The sequence below is a fragment of the Hypanus sabinus genome, chromosome 10, assembly GCF_030144855.1.
Source record: "Hypanus sabinus isolate sHypSab1 chromosome 10, sHypSab1.hap1, whole genome shotgun sequence".
In the NCBI taxonomy this organism is placed as follows: Eukaryota; Metazoa; Chordata; class Chondrichthyes; order Myliobatiformes; family Dasyatidae; genus Hypanus; species Hypanus sabinus.
In genome coordinates, this window is record NC_082715.1 from 129,278,500 (window position 1) to 129,298,679 (window position 20,180).

A 20,180-nucleotide genomic window follows, 5' to 3' on the forward strand; every position below is an offset into this window, starting at 1 on the left:
GGCTTCATGCACAGGTTGCCCCTTTGCTTGAAAATGGGCTCCACTCTTTCAGTGCTACCTACTTGCTGTTAATGTACATATAAGATGCATTGTGATTTTCCATAATCTGATTACCAGTGATATTTTTAGCTCACTTTTTCCCTTTCTTAATTTATTTTTTAATGTAGATCTCACCCATGCCAGACCTTCTCTCTTCGGCCTCCTCCCATCTGGCAAAAGATACAAAACCCAGAAAGCACATACGATTTGGCTCCAAGTCACTCTCTATCATGCTGTTAGAAGACTATTGAATGATCCCCTAGTATGGTAAGGTGGACTCTTGAACTGACAATCTACGTGTTATGGCCTTGCACCTTACTGTCTGCCTGCATTGTTATGTTATTGTTCTTCTTCACAACGCACGGACATGATGAAATGATCTGTCTTCAAAACCAAGTCTTCCTCTGTACCTCAGTACATGTGAATAATAAGCAATCCCCCTTCCTTCTCTCCCCAATACCTTCTATACTGCTGAAAAGCCTCCTGCTTTTTAGCACTCCATACCTACTCTAACCCTCACCATCCCTTGACATCCAGGGTTCCCTGGACTTGCAATCCTTACCAATTATCCTTGAGAAAATACATTGGCCCTGAACTCTTATTATTTCACTCCCGAAACTTCCCCACTTCCTAAATGTAGATTTACCTGCAGGTAGCCACATCCACTCTATCTCTGCCTGGCCCTGTCTAAAGATATTGAAATTGGCTTTGCCCTAGCTCAGAACTGAATTTCTGAACTAACTCTTTCCATAACTACTTTGAAACTCACTGTTATGGTCATTATCCTCAAAGTGATTGTCCACTGACACTTCATCTGCTTGCCCATTTTCACTCCCTAGAATTAGGTATAGTACTATCCCATCTTAGCAGGACCACATACATAACGGCAGAAAAATTCCTCCTGCATGTACTTTAAAAATTTCATCCCCTCTAATGCTTTCATACTAAGACAATCCCACTTAATATTGTGGAGGTTGATATAACCTAATACAACACCCTATTCCTCTTACACTTTTGTGATTTGCCAGTAGATCGGCCCCACTATCTGCCAATGAGTGTTGAGATTAATTACAGCCAAGTGATTATACTTTATTTGTTTCTAAGCTTAATCCATTTGGGTCCATTTGGAAGAGCCTTCTCAGTCATCCACTCTCTTTACTGCAATGATAGTTACCTTGAGCCTTGATCAACAAAACAGCGTCCCTCCTCTTTAACATTCTTCCAACCACCCCTCCCCCTCCCCACCACAGCGGCTTTTATGCCTAAAACTATATGAAACTATCATGCCCTGGAATGTTGAGTCGCTAGTCCTGCCATTCTTTCAAGTCATGTCTAATGTCTCAACCTGTATCAAAATAATTCACAATTTATTGTATTGACGTACAGCATGGAATAGGCCCTTCCAGCCTTGCCTAATCATGGGACAATTTACAAAGGCCAACTAACCTGGAATGTGGGAGGAAACCAAAGCACCCAGAGGAAACCCTTGCGGAGAATTTACAAACCCCTTACAGGCAGTGGTAGGGATCAATCAGATTAGTGAAATTTGATCTCCCATTTATGATGCCACGTTGTTTTTTCTTCCTAATTAGATTCCAGTTCATCAATTGTTGTTTCTAAAACCTTAACCCACCACTGTTATTGAATTGAATAACCTTCATTTACTACAAATCTCTGTACGTCCTTTTTTTGAACGATTATGTCACTTTTGCTACCTTTCAATGCCCCAGCAACCACTCTTTTCCCACCACAACTCCAGGCAAATCCTTCCATTATCTTCATCCCAATAATCCTTAACAATCCAGTAGTGGGGGAGCCTAAAACCAGAGGGCATCACTTCAGAGGGATGTCCCTTTAGAACAGAGTTGAGGAGGAACTCTTTTAGCCAGGGAGTGGTGAATCTGTGGGGGGCAGTGGAAGCCAAGTTATTGAGTATATTTAAAGCAGAGGTTAATAGGTTATTGAATGTCAAAGGTCAGAAGGAGAAGGCAGGAGAATGGGATTGAGAGGGATAATGAATCAGCCATGATAGAATGGTGGAGCAGACTCGATGGGCTGAATGGCCTAATTCTTTTCCTATGTATTATGGTCCTATGGCATGAAAGCATGTGGCTGAAGTTCAACATAACCACCAACATTCAACTCATACACTTGAATAACAGTATCTAAATCAAGGGCTTGCAGAAGGATAGTGAAAATTAGTGAGAACGCTTTTCAAAAAGGAACAGTCAGCAGTGACCTGGAAAAGCCCTAATAAATACCACAGGATCAAAATCTAAATCCATTTACCTTATTGTCATCTCAAGAGTACCCTGACTACCACACTTTTGTGGAAACAATCAGAAGCCTTTATATGAAGTGTTCTCACCAGACTGGGACATAAGGTCTTTGATATATCCTCGAATTCTTTGCACACCCACAGATTCCCAGAAATCCAACACAGTGTGAAGAGCCAGGGAAGCTGTGTAGTCTTTCAAGCCTGAAATGACATTCAAGAAATTTAATACAGCCATGTATTGATGACAAAATTATTGTTAAATAACACTGCGAATTTTTGAACAAGTTCACAAATTGGATTTCAAAAGAAAATGTATTTGACAAAAATTAACTGTTTGTCCATTGTAGTCAGGCAATTGAGGGACACAATTCATCAATTATGAATTAAATAGAACTCAGAACAGCCCACAACATTGTGCCAATCTAATTAAATGTCTAACTAAACTAACCCCTTCTACCAATATAATGTCCACATCTCTCCATTTTCTGCACATTTGCAGTATGTGCTCTAGAATTTCTTAAACACCTCTGTCATGTTCCTCCACTACCACATGCGAAGTGCATTCCTGTTACCCACAACTTAGCATGAAAGAAAATCTCCCGCACATCTTTTTGAATTTGCTCACCTTAAATAGTTACCCATTAGATACCACATAAAATACAAAAAAAATCTATAACACACTATATATCTCTGTACTTGTTTCAGCAAAACCTTCAAAACAACACTTTGTGTGCACACAGATTATGAGGACAGCCAAAATGGAAATCTCAAATGGTAAATAATGAAAGCAGAAACCATGTTCAGAACGTGGGCTGTGGAACTTGCCACCCTCATGTTCTACATTGGAGGATGTTATGAGAATGCAGAGTGACTTGGACAGGCTAGGTGAGTGGGCAAATGTATGGCAGATGCAGTTTAATGTGGATAAATGTGAGGTTATCCACTTTGGTGGTAGGAAGAGGAAGGCAGATTACTATCTAAATGGAGTCAAGTTAGGAAAAGGAGAAGTACAACGACATCTAGGTATTCTTGTACATCAGTCAATGAAAACAAGCATGCAAGTACAGCAGGCAGTGAAGAAAGATAATGGCATGCTGGCCTTTATAACAAGAGGAATTAAGTATAGGAGTAAACAGGTCCTTCTGCAGCTGTACAGGGCCCTGGTGAGACCCCACCTGGAGTATTGTGTGCAGTTTTGGTCTCCAAATTTGAGGAAGGACATTCTTGCTATTGAGGGAGTGTAGCGTAGATTCACAAGGTTAATTCCCAGAATGGCGGGACTGTCATATGTTGAAAGATTGGAGCGACTGGGCTTCTATACACTGGAATTTAGAAGGATGAGAGGGGATCTGATTGAAACATTTAAGATTATTAAGGGATTGGACACGCTGGAGGCAGGAAGCATGTTTCCGCTGATGGGTGGGTCCAGAACTAGAGGCCACAGTTTAAGAATAAGGGGTAGGCCATTTAGAACAGAGATGCAGAAGAACTTTTTCACCCAGAGAGTAGTGGATATGTGGAATGCTCTGCCCCAGAAGGCAGTGGAGGCCAAGTCTCTGGATGCTTTCAAGAGAGAGTTAGATGGAGCTCTTATAGAAAGCGGGGTCAAGGGATATGGGGAGAGGGCAGGAACGGGGTACTGATCGTGGATGATCAGCCACGATCACAGTGAATGGTGGTGCTGGCTAGAAGGGCTGAATGGCCTACTCCTGCACTTACTGTCTATTGTCTATTGGGTTGTTTAGAGTCCTAAATGCCTAATGTAACATTTCAGCATTTGGTAAAATCTGCTGCCAAGCTGGAGCCAATAGAAATTAATGGACATGCAAAATACGACTCCTTGTGACAACCACAGATTTATGCTTCGGCAATACCCATTGTATCGTACAAATGGTGTCAAAATTACCACAATCAATCAAGAACTAATTGAACAATGGCCAAGCCCAAAGGTTTCCAGATCTTACACAAGTTAACCAGGTACAGACAGGATGGATAAGTACTAAAAAGATAATGGTTAGACAATCTATGAACGTAATTAAGTAACCAATAACACAAAACTGAACAGAGAACTAATTGAATGATACAGATTTGGATTTCCAATAATTCCATTTTTCTGCATTTGGCCCATATCCCTCTAATTCTTACCTGTCTATATGCTTGTCCAAATACCTTTTAAATAATATCAAATTTAATCTGACAATAGGTAAATAATGTACTGCTTCTACAAATATGCAGTGTAAGATACAGTATGTTACTAATCTGTTGCTAAGGTCTAACTGTGTTCAATGATTTTAAAGACAGACAGTAAGTACATGTTTGACACAGCATTGTGGGCAGAAGGGCCTGTATTGCGCTGTAGGGTTTCTATGTTTCTAATTGCTATTATACACATCCTAAGATCAATGGAAGGCCAAGAAAAGATGATTTTGTATTTTCATCTTCTGTTAGAAGAAGCCAGTGCAAAATAATTCCTCTGCTTTCTTCTCAGTGTTATACCTTTGACACTTTTAATACCTGTCCTATTTTAAAGCATTTTATTCATTGAAGGATAGCTGATAATTATTGTTAGCTTTCCAATGGCTCATTGCACACGAGCCTGAGAAATATTAGAGAGGAAGCATCTACTCTTCCAACAGTTTATATGCCCATGAAAATCTGCTTAATTTGGGTACACAGAGGCCAATCCCATCAGCCTCCCAGTCAGAGAACCTTAACTCAGTATCATTACATAGTTCAACTGTTTGTTATAATGAACATATTTACAAGTACAGTAGATGCAAAATTTAATTCTGTAGAGTATCTTTTGTGCAAAACAGATTTTACGTTCCATTAAGAAATCTGAAGCACAGATCATGATGCAATTTGCAGAAACCATACTACATGTGAATGACTTATGTATGTTGGAAGTGTGTGAAGTACGCAGAATATAGTAACATAGAAAATAGGTGCAGGAGTAGGCCATTCAGCCCTTCGAGCCTGCACTGCCATTCAGTATGATCATGGCTGATCATCCAACTCAGAACCCTGTACCTGCTTTCTCTCCATACCCCCTGATCCCTTTAGCCAAAAGGGCCATATCAAACTTCCTCTTAAGTATAGCCAATGAACCGGTCTCAACTGTTTCCTGTGGCAGAGAATTCCACAGATTCACCACTCTCTGTGTGAAGAAGTTTTTCCTCATCTTGGTCCTAAAAGGCTTCCCCTTTATCCTTAAACTGTGACCCCTCGTTCTGGACTTCCCCAACATCGGAAACAATTTTCCTGCATCCAGCCTGTCCAATCCCTTTAGAATTTTATACGTTTCAATAAGATCCCCCCATCAATCTTCTAAATTCCTGTGAGTATAAGCCTAGTCGATCCAGTCTTTATTCATATGAAATCAATGTGGTGAACCTTCTTTGTACTCCCTCTATGGCAAGAATGTCTTTCCCCAGATTAGGGGACCAAAAATGCACACAATACTCCAGGTGCAGTCTCACCAAGGCCTTGTACAACTGCAGTAGAACATCCCTGCTCCTGCACTCAAATCCTTTTGCTATGAATGCCAACATACCATTTGCCTTTTTCACCGCCTGCTGTACCTGCATGCCCACCTTCAATGACTGGTGTACAATGACACCCAGGTCTCGTTGCACCTCTCCTTTTCCTAATTGGCCACCGTTCAGATAATAATCCGTTTCCTGTTCTTGCAACCAAAGTGGATAACCTCACATTTATCCACATTAAATTGCATCTGCCATGAATTTGCCCACTCACCTAACCTATCCAAGTCACCCTGCATCCTCTTAGCATCCTCCTCACAGCTAACATCACCGCCCAGCTTTGTGTCATCCACAAACTTGGAGATGCTGCATTTAATTCCCTCGTCTAAATCATTAATATATATTATAAACAACTGGGGTCCCAGCACTGAGCCTTGCGGTACCCCACTAGTCACTGCCTGTCATTCAGAAAAGGTCCCGTTTAATCCCACTCTTTGCTTCCTGTCTGCCAACCAATTCTCTATCCACATCAATACCATACCCCCAATACTGTGTGATTTAAGTTTGCACACTAATCTCCTGTGTGGGACCTTGTCAAAAGCCTTTTGAAAATCTAAATATACCACATCCACTGGCTCTCCCCTATCCACTCTACTAGTTACATCTTCAAAAAATTCTATAAGATTCGTCAAACATTATTTTCCTTTCACAAATCCATGCTGACTTTGTCCGATGATTTTCAAATGTGCTGTTATCACATCTTTGATAACTGACTCTAGCATTTTCCCCAGCACCGATGTCAGACTCACCGGTCTATAATTCTCCAGTTTTTCTCTCCCTCCTTTTTTAAAAAGTGTGGTTACATTAGTCACCCTCCAATCCTTAGGAACTAATCCAGAATCTAAGGAGTTTTGAAAAATTATCACTAATGCATCCACTATTTCTTGGGCTACTTCCTTAAACACTCTGGGATGCAGACCATTTGGCCCTGGGGTTTTATCTGCCTTTAATCCCTTCAATTTACCTAACACCATTTCCCTACTAACATGTATTTCCCTCAGTTCCTCCATCTCACTAGACCCTCGGTCCCTTACTATTTCCGGAAGATTATTTATGTCCTCCTTGGTGAAGACAGAACCAAAGTAGTTATTCAATTGGTCTGCCATGTCCTTGTTCCCTATGATCAATTCACTTGTTTCTGACTGTAAGGGACCTACATTTGTCTTGACCAATCTTTTTCTTTTCACATATCTATAAAAGCTTTTACAGTCAGTTTTTATGTTCCCTGCCAGCTTTCTCTCATAATCTTTTTTCCCTTTCCTAATTAAGCCCTTTGTCCTCCTCTGCTGGACTCTGAATTTCTCCCAGTCCTCAGGTGTGCCACTTTTTTTTGCAAATTTATATGTTTCTTCTTTGGACTTGATACTATCCCTAATTTCCCTTGTGAGCCACAGGTGCACTACCTTCCCTGGTTTATTCTTTTGCCAAACTGGGATGAACAATTGTTACAGTTCATCCCTGCGATTTTTAAATGCTTGCCATTGCATATCCACCGTCAACCCTTTAAGTATCATTTGCCAGTCTATTTTAGCTAATTAGATGGTTATTAGATGGTTAGATAGTACAGAAACGGACCTTTTAGCCCAACTCATGTAGGCCAACCAAGAATGCCAATCCAACCTTCCTACATTTGGCCCATATTCCTCTATTCCTCTTCTATTTGTCTAAATGCCTTTTAAAAGCAGTGATTGTCCTCCCTACTTTGGCAGGTTGTTCTGAATACTCACCATCCTCTGTGTAAAAACCTTGTCCCTCTGATCACTTCTAAATATTTCCCCTCTTAATTTAAACCAGTGTCCTCTAGTTTTAGACTTCCCTTCCTTGGAAACAGACAGAATGGACCTTCAGTAGGTCTCAGCCGGAACCTTCAACTGTACTTTTTTCCATAGTTATTGCCTGACCTGCTGAGTTCCTCCAGCATTTTGTGTGTGGCATTTGGATTTCCAGCATCTACAGATTTCTCTTGTTTGTGAAAAAGACAGACTATCTACCTTATCGATGCTCCCATAATTTTACAAAACTTTTAAAGCTATCTCTGGCCTCCTGCTCTCCAGTAAGAACAATCCAATCTCTCCTTGTAACTAAAATCCTGCATTCCAGACAACATCCTGCTGAATCTCAACTGCACCCTTTCTGAAGTGTGGAGAACACATAATATTCCAAGTGTCGCCTAACTCGGTTCCTTGAGATTGTTATAGCCGGGGATGGTAATTGGGAGAAGCTCCCACTATCTGTTAAATGCTCCCAATAGCATGCACCTCATATAACCTCTGACAACTAAATCCCGCCCCTGGCCTTCATGTCTGGCTTAGCTACTAAGCCCAGCAGAACCGCTTCTACTGACAGAAGTGGCAAAGGTGGGTTACTGACACTCTAAAACCAGTCGCTTTGGGCAGATGGGGCTCATCAGCCATGGTTGGCAGCTCATCTAGGAGAAGGAAAACTCTGATCTCAAATCTTTGCTGCCTTGTGGCTATACCCACTCATTGGGAAGGCTTAGGAGTAAACCCTGAGGGAAAAATCAGGAGCTGGAGTCCCTAAGGCAGTTCAATGCTGACTGGCAACTCCTGTGACGCTTCTGGTACTGAACTGTATTGGTCTCTGCTGTTCCTTTGGGGTCACCAGATACATGGAGAGGGGGAGCTTGCAACTTGAGAAGCAGCTTGATGTCAATATTGTACTGCCCAGGCTTGTATACCTAGACAGCTAGGAGGCAATATACATGGTCAACTCTGAATGATGGAGGCCAAGAAGCCAAACCAATGTCTAATAAGTTGCTACATGATATTTCAACTCTTATACTTGATGCCGCTGCAAATAAAAACGAACAAGCTAGACACTTTCTTGACATCCTATCCATCCATGTTACCATTTTCAGGGAGCTATAAGCTTGCATCCCATGGTTCTTCTGTACATTAATGCTTAAGCCCTCTGCCACTTACTGTATGTGTTCAGCCAGTAATGGATGTCCTAAAATGCATTATCTCACTCTTGTTTGGATAATTTCCATCTGCCCAACATCCAGCTGATCCACATCCTTCTGTATCCCTTGACATCAATTAATGTTCCATTTGGACTCAGCGTTCCATCCAGTGCTCTCTCAGTTCCGAATTGAATTGGCAGTTAGCAGCAGACAGATCCTGCCCAACCCAACAGCGATATAAGGGATCTAATTTACTTAAAAGTGTGGATAACGTCTGATTCCTTCTAACCTTTAAAACGGTTTTATACGTGTTTGATGTTTTCCATTGGTTTATACAGACCAGTGTGACAGGTGCTGAAAAAGATTGTGAACTCAAAGCTTCTTGCCAAACCAATTATATTTCCCTTGGAATAAAATTTGAATCAGGACAAGCAGAGAACATGCAGAGTAGGACAAGCTGTTCGTGGAAATAATAGTACACCTCTATAGGGAACATAAAATGAAATATTTATGCTTCAGTAAGGGTCTCACTTAAAGATGTTGCACTCAGCAGCCAATTTTAGCCTCTGAGGAGAGTGGGAAATGTACTTATAATGGTTGTCAAGCTGCCCTTGCTATTGAACTTTAATGCATTGAACCTCTTCCAGGTTGGAGCTCTTGAGGTCACATGCCCTTTCTATTCAAAGGCAGCAGGGTATGTTTCACTCACTCATGCCAAAGAAAAGCAGATGGAGTAAATATTGCAGTTTCTAAGGACTGCAGACTTTTCCAATGGTGTAGGTGCAAACAGATACTTCAGTTTAGCTGCAGGCCATTTCTTAGCTGTATTGCAACAGAAAGGGATTCTGCTTCCTAAATGCACATCTGATGTGCAGCACACCATGCACATTAGCTTGAACCTTGACACCATCTAGTACAAGACAGCCCACTTGATTGGTACCCCTTCCACAAACATCCAATCCCCCCACCATCGACAGACAGTTGCAGCAGTGTGTACTATCTACAAGATGCACTGCAACAACACAAAGTTCCTGAGGCAGCACCTTCCAGACCCATGACCACTACCATCTGGAAGGACGAGAACAGCAGATACCCGGGAACACCACTACTTGGAAATCCCCCTCCGAGTCACTCACCATCCTGACTTGGAAAAACTTCACCCTTCCTTCATTGTTGCTGGGTCAAAATCATGGAATTCCCTCCCTAACAGCCGTGTGGGTGTACCTACACCTCAGGGACTGCAGCGGTTCGAGAAGGCAGCTCATCACCACCTTCTCAAGGGCAACTAGGGATGGGCAATAAATGTTGGCTTAGCTGACAATGCCCACTTCCCGTAAATGAATAAATTAAAAAAAAATTAATGCCAGACATCCTAAAGTAGTTATGATTATTTACATTCTGTGGTTGTCTTCAGTGATATCTGAAATGTCGTGGTATTTCAAATACAAAGACAGAAATAAAAGCTAATTGCTGTCAATATGGTTCTGGAATCTGGTGCACAACACGTGAATTATAGAAACCACAATAACATCTGAAACACTTGCTGAAACAATGGAACTATGTCTGAACCTATTTCTTTATGACAATATTTTCTACATAAGTGGTTTGCCATTGCCTTCTCCTGGACAGTGTCTCTAGAAAATGGGTGACCCCAGTCATGATCAATACTCTTCAGCGATTGTCTACCTGGCGTCAGTGGTTGCACAACCAGACTAGTGCAATGAAGGAGTGCCTTTCACCTCTTTTGGTAGAGACATACTTCTACTCCACCATGTGCTATACAAGTCTTATTACCAGCTACACAGGGAGTAGCTGAGAAGTAGAAACAGGACGAAGAAGAAGTGAGGAACAAGAGAGGAAGAGAACCCAGACAAGTCCTGCTTGGTTTTGTATACCACAAATAGTTAATCCGATTGCAGTACCAGTAAATAAACCACAATTTCATATTTTCCAACAGTCACAAACATAACATGCTGAAGGTCAGTGGGGAGACTGCAGTTGCCTTGGAGGATCAGCTTCAGCAGCTCTGGGTCTTCATTCGCTCCGCAGTCCAGCATGGGTCTAGGCTGGCTAAGAGGCACCCTAAAGAGAGGATAGAACTGATGGGAGGATGAGTACTGTAATATTAAGAGGCAAAAGGGTTTGTGCTTCACTAACACCAGGGCTCCGCAGGGTGGTAATCTGCAATTCCAGTAATGTGTTAGAGGACAGACTGATTACTCTGACACCTTTTGACTGCAAGTACCAGAATCATTATGGGTTTACATGACAACTGACCGAACTTGCATGAAGTATAATTCTGACCTTGCAAGGTAGAAAATGGAACTCCTACCCTGAGTGTCCAGACATTGGGAGGGTTCTCTTGCGCTACGTTGAATATCAGATGCTGTGTCGTGGCTCGGTTCAGAAATGTGCTAATGAAACTCCCCATGTGAAACAAGACAGTCTCCAACCTGTGATACAATTCTATGTAAAGTTGTTAATGGACCCTAAGCTCCTTCACCTCGAATTTATTTTATTTTATTTAGAGATAAAGTACAGAACAGACCCTTCTGCCCCTTTGAGCTGCACCACCCAACAACCCCTGATTTAATCCTTGCCTAATCAGGGGACAATTTACAATAACCTTTGGACTATGTGAGGAAACTGGAGAAAACATGCATTCCATGGGGAGGATGTACAAACTCCTTACAGAGAATGCTGGAATTAAACTCCTAACTCCGACGCACCAAATTTTAATAACGTGGTGCTAACTGCTACACGGCCATGGCCCTCCACTTTCTGGCAAGTTTCCCACTTCACCAAACACCTCATTGTCTTCTTCTGTTACATGCTCTATAAAAGTGAACTTTCCAGTGCTCAGCAGTATCTAAGCTCTATTCTGAAATAATTTCTCTCCAAATAGTAGTATCATATTTAATATCATCCACTATGCAGAGATTATTTTAGAATCTAGAAAATCTGAAGATCAATACAGCCATTCCCAATTTTTGGAGCTTTGTGATGGAGCTCCCTCTCCATTTCTATATACCATCCACCTGAATTACTGGTAAGTCATGCCTCATTTCCCTATACCTGTAGATCCTCCCTCTATTCTCTAAATCAGTGTCCAAACTTGTATAGCGAGTATCAAATCACATGATGGAATTTGTTCACTTTTTCTGCCTCCCTTTGTTACTTAGCCAAAACGCTATATCTGGTTACACGAGAGGAAGTATAGTACTGTACAATAGTCTAAGGCACATATATATAGCTAGGGTACTGTAATTTTATGTACTGCACTGTATAACTGCCACAAGAAATAACAAATTTCATGACATACATGAGTGATGATAAACCTGATTCTGATATTCAAAGATTCTAAGTATTTATTATCAAAGAATGTATTAATTGTCCAATCTTGAGGAGCTTGAAAGAACCCAAATAAAATGAAGACCAACCCCAGATGCGCAGGGAAAGAGAATAAAAAACACAAATCTTGCAAACAATAGAAGTGAGCAGCAACAATAGCATTCTGACCCAGACTGAGTTCTTGGATCCAAATCGCCAGAGCAGCCCAGCCTGTGGGCCCAAAGCCTCGATATCAGTTGATCATATTTGCGGGGCAAGTTGTCGCAAAGTTTGCAGGAATGAACCATAGCGGACTTGGGCAGTCTCACAGACTCAATGGTGCGGAGAGAAAAGCCCCCGGACTATCTGAGCCAATGTTTAAATTGTCCGATAGGGTTCTCCATTGTTGACGGAGAGTGGGAAGGGGACGGGGAGAGGGGAATCATGGTTGGGAAAAGATGAAGAGAGAGGGGAGGGAGCAGGAAGCACCAGAGAGATACTCTCTAATGATCAACAAACCAATTGTTTGGGATCAAATGACCTTGCTAGCTGTCTCAGGCTGGATGTGTCTGCACCCACACCACCCCCAGCCCCTGGCACTCCTCTGCCCCTGGCCCACACCGCTCCTGCGGCACTCCACCCTCACCATTCCCAACATCCTTTGCTCTTGCCAGATTTGCAAACTCTCTCTCCACTTCATATTGACAAATACAGTACTGTGCAAAGGTCTTAGGTACCCTAGCTATACTTATGTGCTCAAAACCTTTGCACCACACTGTATAATATAGTAAGGGGAGCAGTTTCAAGTATTGAGTGCATATGCTTCTTGCAGTTTGTAAGTTACAATACGTGATGGAAAGAGGAGAATGTGGAATGGTTTGGGGAGAATTAGGTGAGAATATTATCTGCATTGTCATTTTTCCCATGACAGTAGAAACACACACAGCTGTTCCAATAATGACAAGCACCAGCTGCACCCAGAGCATAACACCATGCAAACACATCCTCCCCCTCCCCTTATTCACCGTTGGTTAGTGCTGCTTCCTCTGTTTTTGTACCAACTTATCTTGCAAAATAAATAGAGATGGACTGTAGATGGAAACAGACAGAAAAGAAGACAAACAGACAGACAGGTATGGAGAAAGAGGGTCTGTGTCAATGAGCAATGCACAATTTAGTTATGCCTATTATAGTTGATTGGCTGTGAGTACAAGTTGAGGGGGATTTACAGTAGAGCTCAGTGGATGAGGGGAGGTTGCACTGTTCCAATTGATACAGAATTTACGTCAAGGAATGATGGATGTTTTGGAAATTGAGGTCTGAATACAGCAGCACGACCAAAAGAATGAGGCATGTGAAAATGCATTCTTTGGCCATGACCGCACAGGTGAAGCATTAAATTTCTTGCAACACTTATTACGCTGGCATCCTTAGTCAGTTAATCCTAATGCAATGAGTTTGTCAGTAGGATCTCCTGAGCCCCTATCAATAGAACACATCTTCCCACCTTCTTCAAATGCTCACTGCACTTGGAAAGGTGGCACCACTGACAGTATAGTTGTTCTTCACTGATAATAACAGCATTTATATTTTAGGTTCAAATTTCAGGAGTGGCTTTTAACAAAGCAGAAAAGCATGCTGACATATGAAAATACTGTCGAAGGTACCTCCGGTTCTCAGATGCCTTGAAATTCTGATAAAGACAATCTTTATATTGTGCCAAGGAATGAAATTTCACTGGACAGATTCAAAGACATATTGGGAAGCAATCCGATGTTCTATGTAGCATGTCCAGAATTTATAACCTTCTGATTTAGAGATCAGATTATTTTGGTCCAGTCCTCAAAGATTTCCTGGGCTAATTAATTGATTGGCTGTTTATGTTTATTTATAAATAACATTTGTAGAAATATCTTACTGGATACATCTGTTCACAGTAAAGCCATTTTAAAAGCTTACATTACCTGTCCAGATGTAATCAGAACTGAATCCAAATCCAAAGCCATGTGAAATTACAAGCGGTCGGAGGGAATTTTGCAGCTCTGGCTTAACGTACAGGAAAGCACAACCCTTCGGACTACAGAACCATTTGTGGCAGTTGGATGTATAATAATCAACATCTAGAGAACTAAGATGCAAAATTATTATTAGTGTAATCAAATTGACAGCAATGGAATTATGACAAAGATGTAGTAGTGTAGCAGTTCTGTTGTTTTGTAGATTGTTAGTTTAAGTAGCTACCTTATTAGTCTTGTTAAAGAGGTGAGGGGACTGACATGAGCAATATTTATACACGAGTGCATTTAAACATAAGAGGCTTCTAATTAATATATCTTAAAATTATCAGTATGGATTTACTTGCCTGAGTTTCAAATCCATTACACCAAGTGAATGTGCTCCATCAATTAGTAATCTTGTACCCCTAATAAATAATAGATTTTATGTCAAATAATTGATAATATTTCAGTCTGAATTACATTTTTTCTATTTAATATAAATGGCAGAATGATGGAGTGTAATTACATATTGAGAAGAGAATTGTGTTGGGATTATACAGAGATCTCTCCCATAATACCAAAAATAAAAGTTACAAAATTGAAAATATACAACCCGAAGACATGCAAAATGAAACCCAATTGTGGGCCTTTTAGCAGCCTTTAGAGATTTGGACTGAACTCCATCTGCCAATTCTCAGCCCAGCTTTGCATTCTATCAATGCTCCATTATAACTGATAGCAACCTTCTACACTACCCAAAACTCCACCAACCATCTACAAGCTTACAAACCCACCCTTCTACTTCTTCATCCAAGTCATTTATAAACATCACAAAGAACAGGGGTCCCCAGAATAGATCCCCATGGAACACCCACTAGTAACCCACCTCCCGGCAAAATATGTTCCATCTATAGGCAATATAATTCTGAATCCAGACAGCCATGTTTCCCTGGATCCCACGCCTCCTGATTTTCTGAATGAGCTACCATGGGGGACCTTTATCAAACGCCAAACTAAAATCCATACACACTACAGCCACGGCTCTACCTTCATCAGTTTGTTCTGACACTTCCTTGAAGAATTCAGTCTGGCTCGTGAGGCATGATCTGTCCTTCACAAAACCATACTGACTATCCCTAATCAGACTATGCTTCTCCAAATTCTTGTAAGTCCTGTTTCTAAGAATCCTCTCTCATAATTTACCCACTACAGATGTAAGACTCACTGGTCTTTAACACCCAGGATTATCCCTTTTATCTTTCTTGAACAAAGGAATAACATCCACCACCCTCCAATCTCTTGGTACTACTCCTATGTCCAGTGAGGAGACACAAGTCATCGCCATAGGTATGGTAATCCCTTCCCTCGCTTCCCATAGCAATCCCAACTCGTCCACCTCTTTTTGTCAGCCTGTTCAGAACAACTGTTCTTTAACTATAGATGGTCTGTGGCTCATGTGAGGGTTCCTTTCCTGAGAACTACCCTTAAGCCAATTTCTCTGCAAGTCGTAAACATCTGTTTCTTATAGCTGCCCATACCGTAACTCTGCACGTACAATTGCTATAATTCTTTAATTTCACTGAATAGTCGCCCATACCTACTCATAATTAAAATAGAATTTATACTGCATCGAGCCATTAATGAATCCGAGAGAACAATTTAATACTGTAACACCCTGGGAAAGGGTTCACTGCTGATGTAAAGGTTTTCCTGTAGCAGCAGTGTTTGGAATAGAGATAATGGGGGCTTTGGAATGTGCACCATCCAATGAAGGGAGTGTTTTTTTTCTTGTTGTGTGCCTGTGACTGAGGTCTTTTGTTGGGCGGAAGATGAAGAGAGAAGATGCCAGAGAGGAGAGGTCGTAGGCATCGGAAAGGAGTGGACTTGGAGTGGGGCCGGGAGTCGACGAAGCCCGGGGAAATCGATGGAGGACCGGTGGAAAGGAAACAGTGAGCTCCAACTGGTGCACGTTAGACCGTTTCATTAAAATGGGCCCTTTTCTTTTTGTTTTATTTTACCAACCCTTTAGTCAAATTAAGAATTATAAAGCAAAATTGTTTAATTGCATATGGTGTACTGGCTGTTATTTCATGGAACTGATTTGTAACAAGGTAAACACATCAAGCAGCATCCACACAAACAGGAGGTTTTGCACCTCAATCTCACACGCTTGGTGGGGCCAGAGATCGTCTTCCTTAGATTTACGCAGCCAACAGAAGGTGAGGGTGACAATACTACTACTTGTAAAACACCTTAACATGTAAGAGAGAAATTACTTAAAGTTTGATGTCTGTTGCTGTAACCTGAGGAGTCCATGTACGCTATATCCCTGAAACCATTGTATGAAGTGTTTGTTTGTTCATTATGTGCCATGTCATACGACGTAGGTGATCATGGTCTTTCCATGACGATGATTGTTCTTGACAAACTTTTCTACTGAAGTGGTTTGCCATTGCCTTCTTCTGGGCAGTGTCTTTACAAGACGGGTGACCCCAGCCATTATTAGTACTCTTCGGAGATTGTCTGCCTGGCGTCGGTGGTGGCATAACCAGGAGCTGTGATATCCACCATCTGCTCCCATGGCTTCAAATGACACTGATCGGGTTGGTGCTGCACCTTGTCCAAGGGAGATCTACAGGGTAACAGAGTGAAAGAATGCCTTGCACCTCCACCCCACTTGCCCAGTACGTGTAGGTTGACGTGGAAGACAACCAGAAATTTGTTTAGAGTAGTGATATACATTCTACGTGGTTTATTAAAACTTTGTAATATGTGTCATTCGCAATGTAACCCCCATTGGCGTGGTAATGGTTAATGTGTTAAACAGCTTAGGTTGTTTTTTTTAATGACAGGAAGTGGTATGATCATGAGATTTTCCAATGACAATGACAACCTTTGGACTGTGACTGAGAGCAGTAGCAATGGCCATAAACTGAAAAGGTACTCCTACATCTACTGTTGCCATGAATGCAGACCAGCAAAAGGAATGTGAAAACAATGATTTCCTTTGAGATTTGTTTTCTTCTTGAATCAAGTGAGCAGAATCAGAATCAGGTTTAATATCACAGGCACACATCATGAAATTCGTTAACTTTGCGGTAGCAGTACAGTGAAATACATGATGATATAGTAAAAAAAAATCTGTGAATTACTATATATTCAATAGTTAAATAAGTAGTGCAAAAAAAAAAGAAATGAAATGTAGTGAGATAGCGTTCATGGGTTCAATGTCCATTCAGACATCGGACGGCAGAGGGGAAGAAGCTGTTCCTGAATTGTTGAGTGTGTCCCTTCAGGCTTCTATACCTCCTTCCCGATGGTAACAAGGGGTGGTGGGGGTCCTTGATGATGGACGCTGTCTTTTTGAGGCACCGCTCCTTGAACTTATCTTGGATACTACAGAAGCAAGTATCCATGATGGAGCTTACTAACTTTACAACTCTCTGTCGCTTACTTCAATCCTGTGCAGTTACACCCTCCCCCACCCGACACCAGATGGTGATGCTGCCAGTCAGGACACTCTCCACGGTAAATCTGCAGGAATTTGTGAGTGTCTTTGGTGACAAACCAAATGTCCTCAAGTTTCTAATGAAATATAGCCGCTGTCTTGCCTCCTTTATAGCTGCATCAATATGTTGGGACCAGGTTAGGTCCTCAGAGATCTTGACACCCTGGAACTTGAAGTTGTTCACTCCTTTCACTTTCGATCCCTCTATGAGGTCTGGAGTGTGTTCCCTCATCTTACCCTTTCTGAAGTCCACAATCAGCTCTTTGGCCAAGCAGTAACTGGATGGGTGGTTTTAAGATTTGTTGATTATTCTTACACTTGTCATTGCCAGGGTCTCTGCTGACAAAACTGCTATGAGAGATGTTTACTTTAACAAAGCAGAGGAACAGAATTTGGCAGGTGGCCCCTAGAGTCTTCTCCACTTATTATCCCCCTCAACCCCATTCCCCATAACCTTTGCTGCCCTGACCAATCAAGAAACTATCAACCTCCACTTTAAACAGATCCAATGACTTGGCCTCCACTGCCGTCCGTGGAAATGAACTCCACAGATTCGCCACCCTCTGGCTACAGAAATTTCTTCTCATCTCTGTTCTAAATAGACACCCTTCTATTCTGAGGTTTGGCCCTCTGGTACTAGACTCTCCCACCACAGGAAACATCCTCTCCACATTAACTCTATCTTGGCCTTTCAGTATTCAATAGTTTTGATGAGATCCCGCCTCATTCTTCTAAATTCCAACAAGTACAGACCCAGAGTCATAAAACTCACCTCACTGATTAACCCTCTCACTCCCAGAATAATTCTTGTAAAATTCCTCTAGACCTTCTCCAATGGCAGCACATTTTTCTGAGGTAAGGGCCCAAAACTACGCACAATACTCCAAGTGGAGTGTTTCCCATGCCTTAGAAAGCCTCAGTTTTCATCTCGTTGTTAAATTCTTAATAAAACTATTTTCTCACGTACCGATTGATGAATTATATTGTAAGAAACTTGAGTTTTGCAATCACGGAAGCTATAAGTCATCGCATCTACAATGCAAAACTCAAAGCACAAGAAAAGGGCACTTTCTTTATGTTACTTTCAATTAACATTAACTCTGCAGGTAGTGTTTTTTTGAAAAGAAAATGCTGGAAGTAGTCTGCAAGTTGAGCTTTATCTGTAGGAAGAGCAAGATCGGGTTGAAAACCTGACATCAGAACTGTCAGAAAGAGACAAAAAAAAAAGTCTTAAGCTACAGGGAGGTGAAATGTCTCCTCTGGTACTGAGCAGATGAGCTGAAAACTAAGTGATGTGGTCAATGAGAGAGTGGGAGCAGTTAGAACAGGGGTTCCAAAACTTGTTTATGCCATGGACAGTGCCAAGTTGGGGACCTGTGAGTGAGTGTGACAGTGAGTGAGTGAGTGAGAGAGAGAGTGAGTGAGAGAGTGAGAGTAAGAGAAAGAGAGCGAGAGAGTAAGAGAGAGAGAGAGAGAGAATGAGAACATAAGCAAAAAAGCAGAAGCAAAATAATTGATTGGCAAAATACAGACCAACAAGATATGCCCAACAGACAAAGCTTGCCATTCCCTCCACTTCCAGAGGAAAGAAAAAAAAGTGGCAAGGGGTAAAAAAGGGAAAAAAAAGCTGAGCCATTATCACTGATGGTCATATTAAACCTGCAGACTGAACACAGGTGTTAGGCAAAACAGTTCCTTCAATGTAGAGGAGACCAAATTGCGAACACTGAACGCTGCGCACCAGATTGGAAGAAATGCAGATGAATCACTACTTCACTCGGAAAGACTGTTTGGATCCCAGGGCTGTGAGAAAAGGAGACTATATAGGACAAGAGTTGCAAGTGAAAGTGCCACAGTGGGATGGCTGGTGGGAAAGGAAGAGTGGATCAGAGGGTCATGAAGCCAGCAGTCACTGAGAAATGATGAAAGAGGAAGATCTGTCTAGTGATGAAATCTCTTAAAGGTGGTAAAATATACTGTTGAATGGGTATTAGGAGTGGAGGACATGCTGAGCCTCAGTTGCTGGGCATGGCTTCCTGCTCTGCATTTTGCAACTCCCACATTTCTTCTAGCTGCTCCCACATACGCATTGACCAGACAATCCAGTTTATGGTTTATCCCATAATCATCCCAGTTTCACCTGTCAGAAACATCTGAAATGTTATATCTATCACATCTCCCCAGAGATGCGGCCTTACCTGCTGAGTAATCTGGGTTTTCTGTTTTTATTTAGATTTTAAGTATCTGCAACTTTTACTTTTATGTAGCTTTTTTTTTTGAAATTCACTTTAGACTTAGTTTTACCTTTAAAGAGTACAATGTCTTTTTGTAAAAATTGCCCTTTCTTTGTCTTGGGCTTGCTATTTCTCCAGAATCACTTAGGAGTATAAGAATTAAAAAAATAATTGCGAATAGAACCAGACATTAAAAAGTGATTCTGTCCTCTGCTACAACCCCTCCACCCAACCAACTTCCTTTGAACATTTGAGTTTACTAGTTGTAAGATTTTGCTGACAGCTATTGTAATCTGTTTGCCCTCTAATGGTTGACATCACTCGGTGAA

At 41.5% G+C, this 20,180-nt stretch overlaps 1 pseudogene; it reads right to left on the reverse strand.

Annotated features, from left to right (window-relative positions):
- The window catches only part of LOC132401359 (uncharacterized), a 91,590-nt pseudogene that overhangs the window by 30,987 nt on the left and 40,423 nt on the right, over positions 1-20,180 (reverse strand).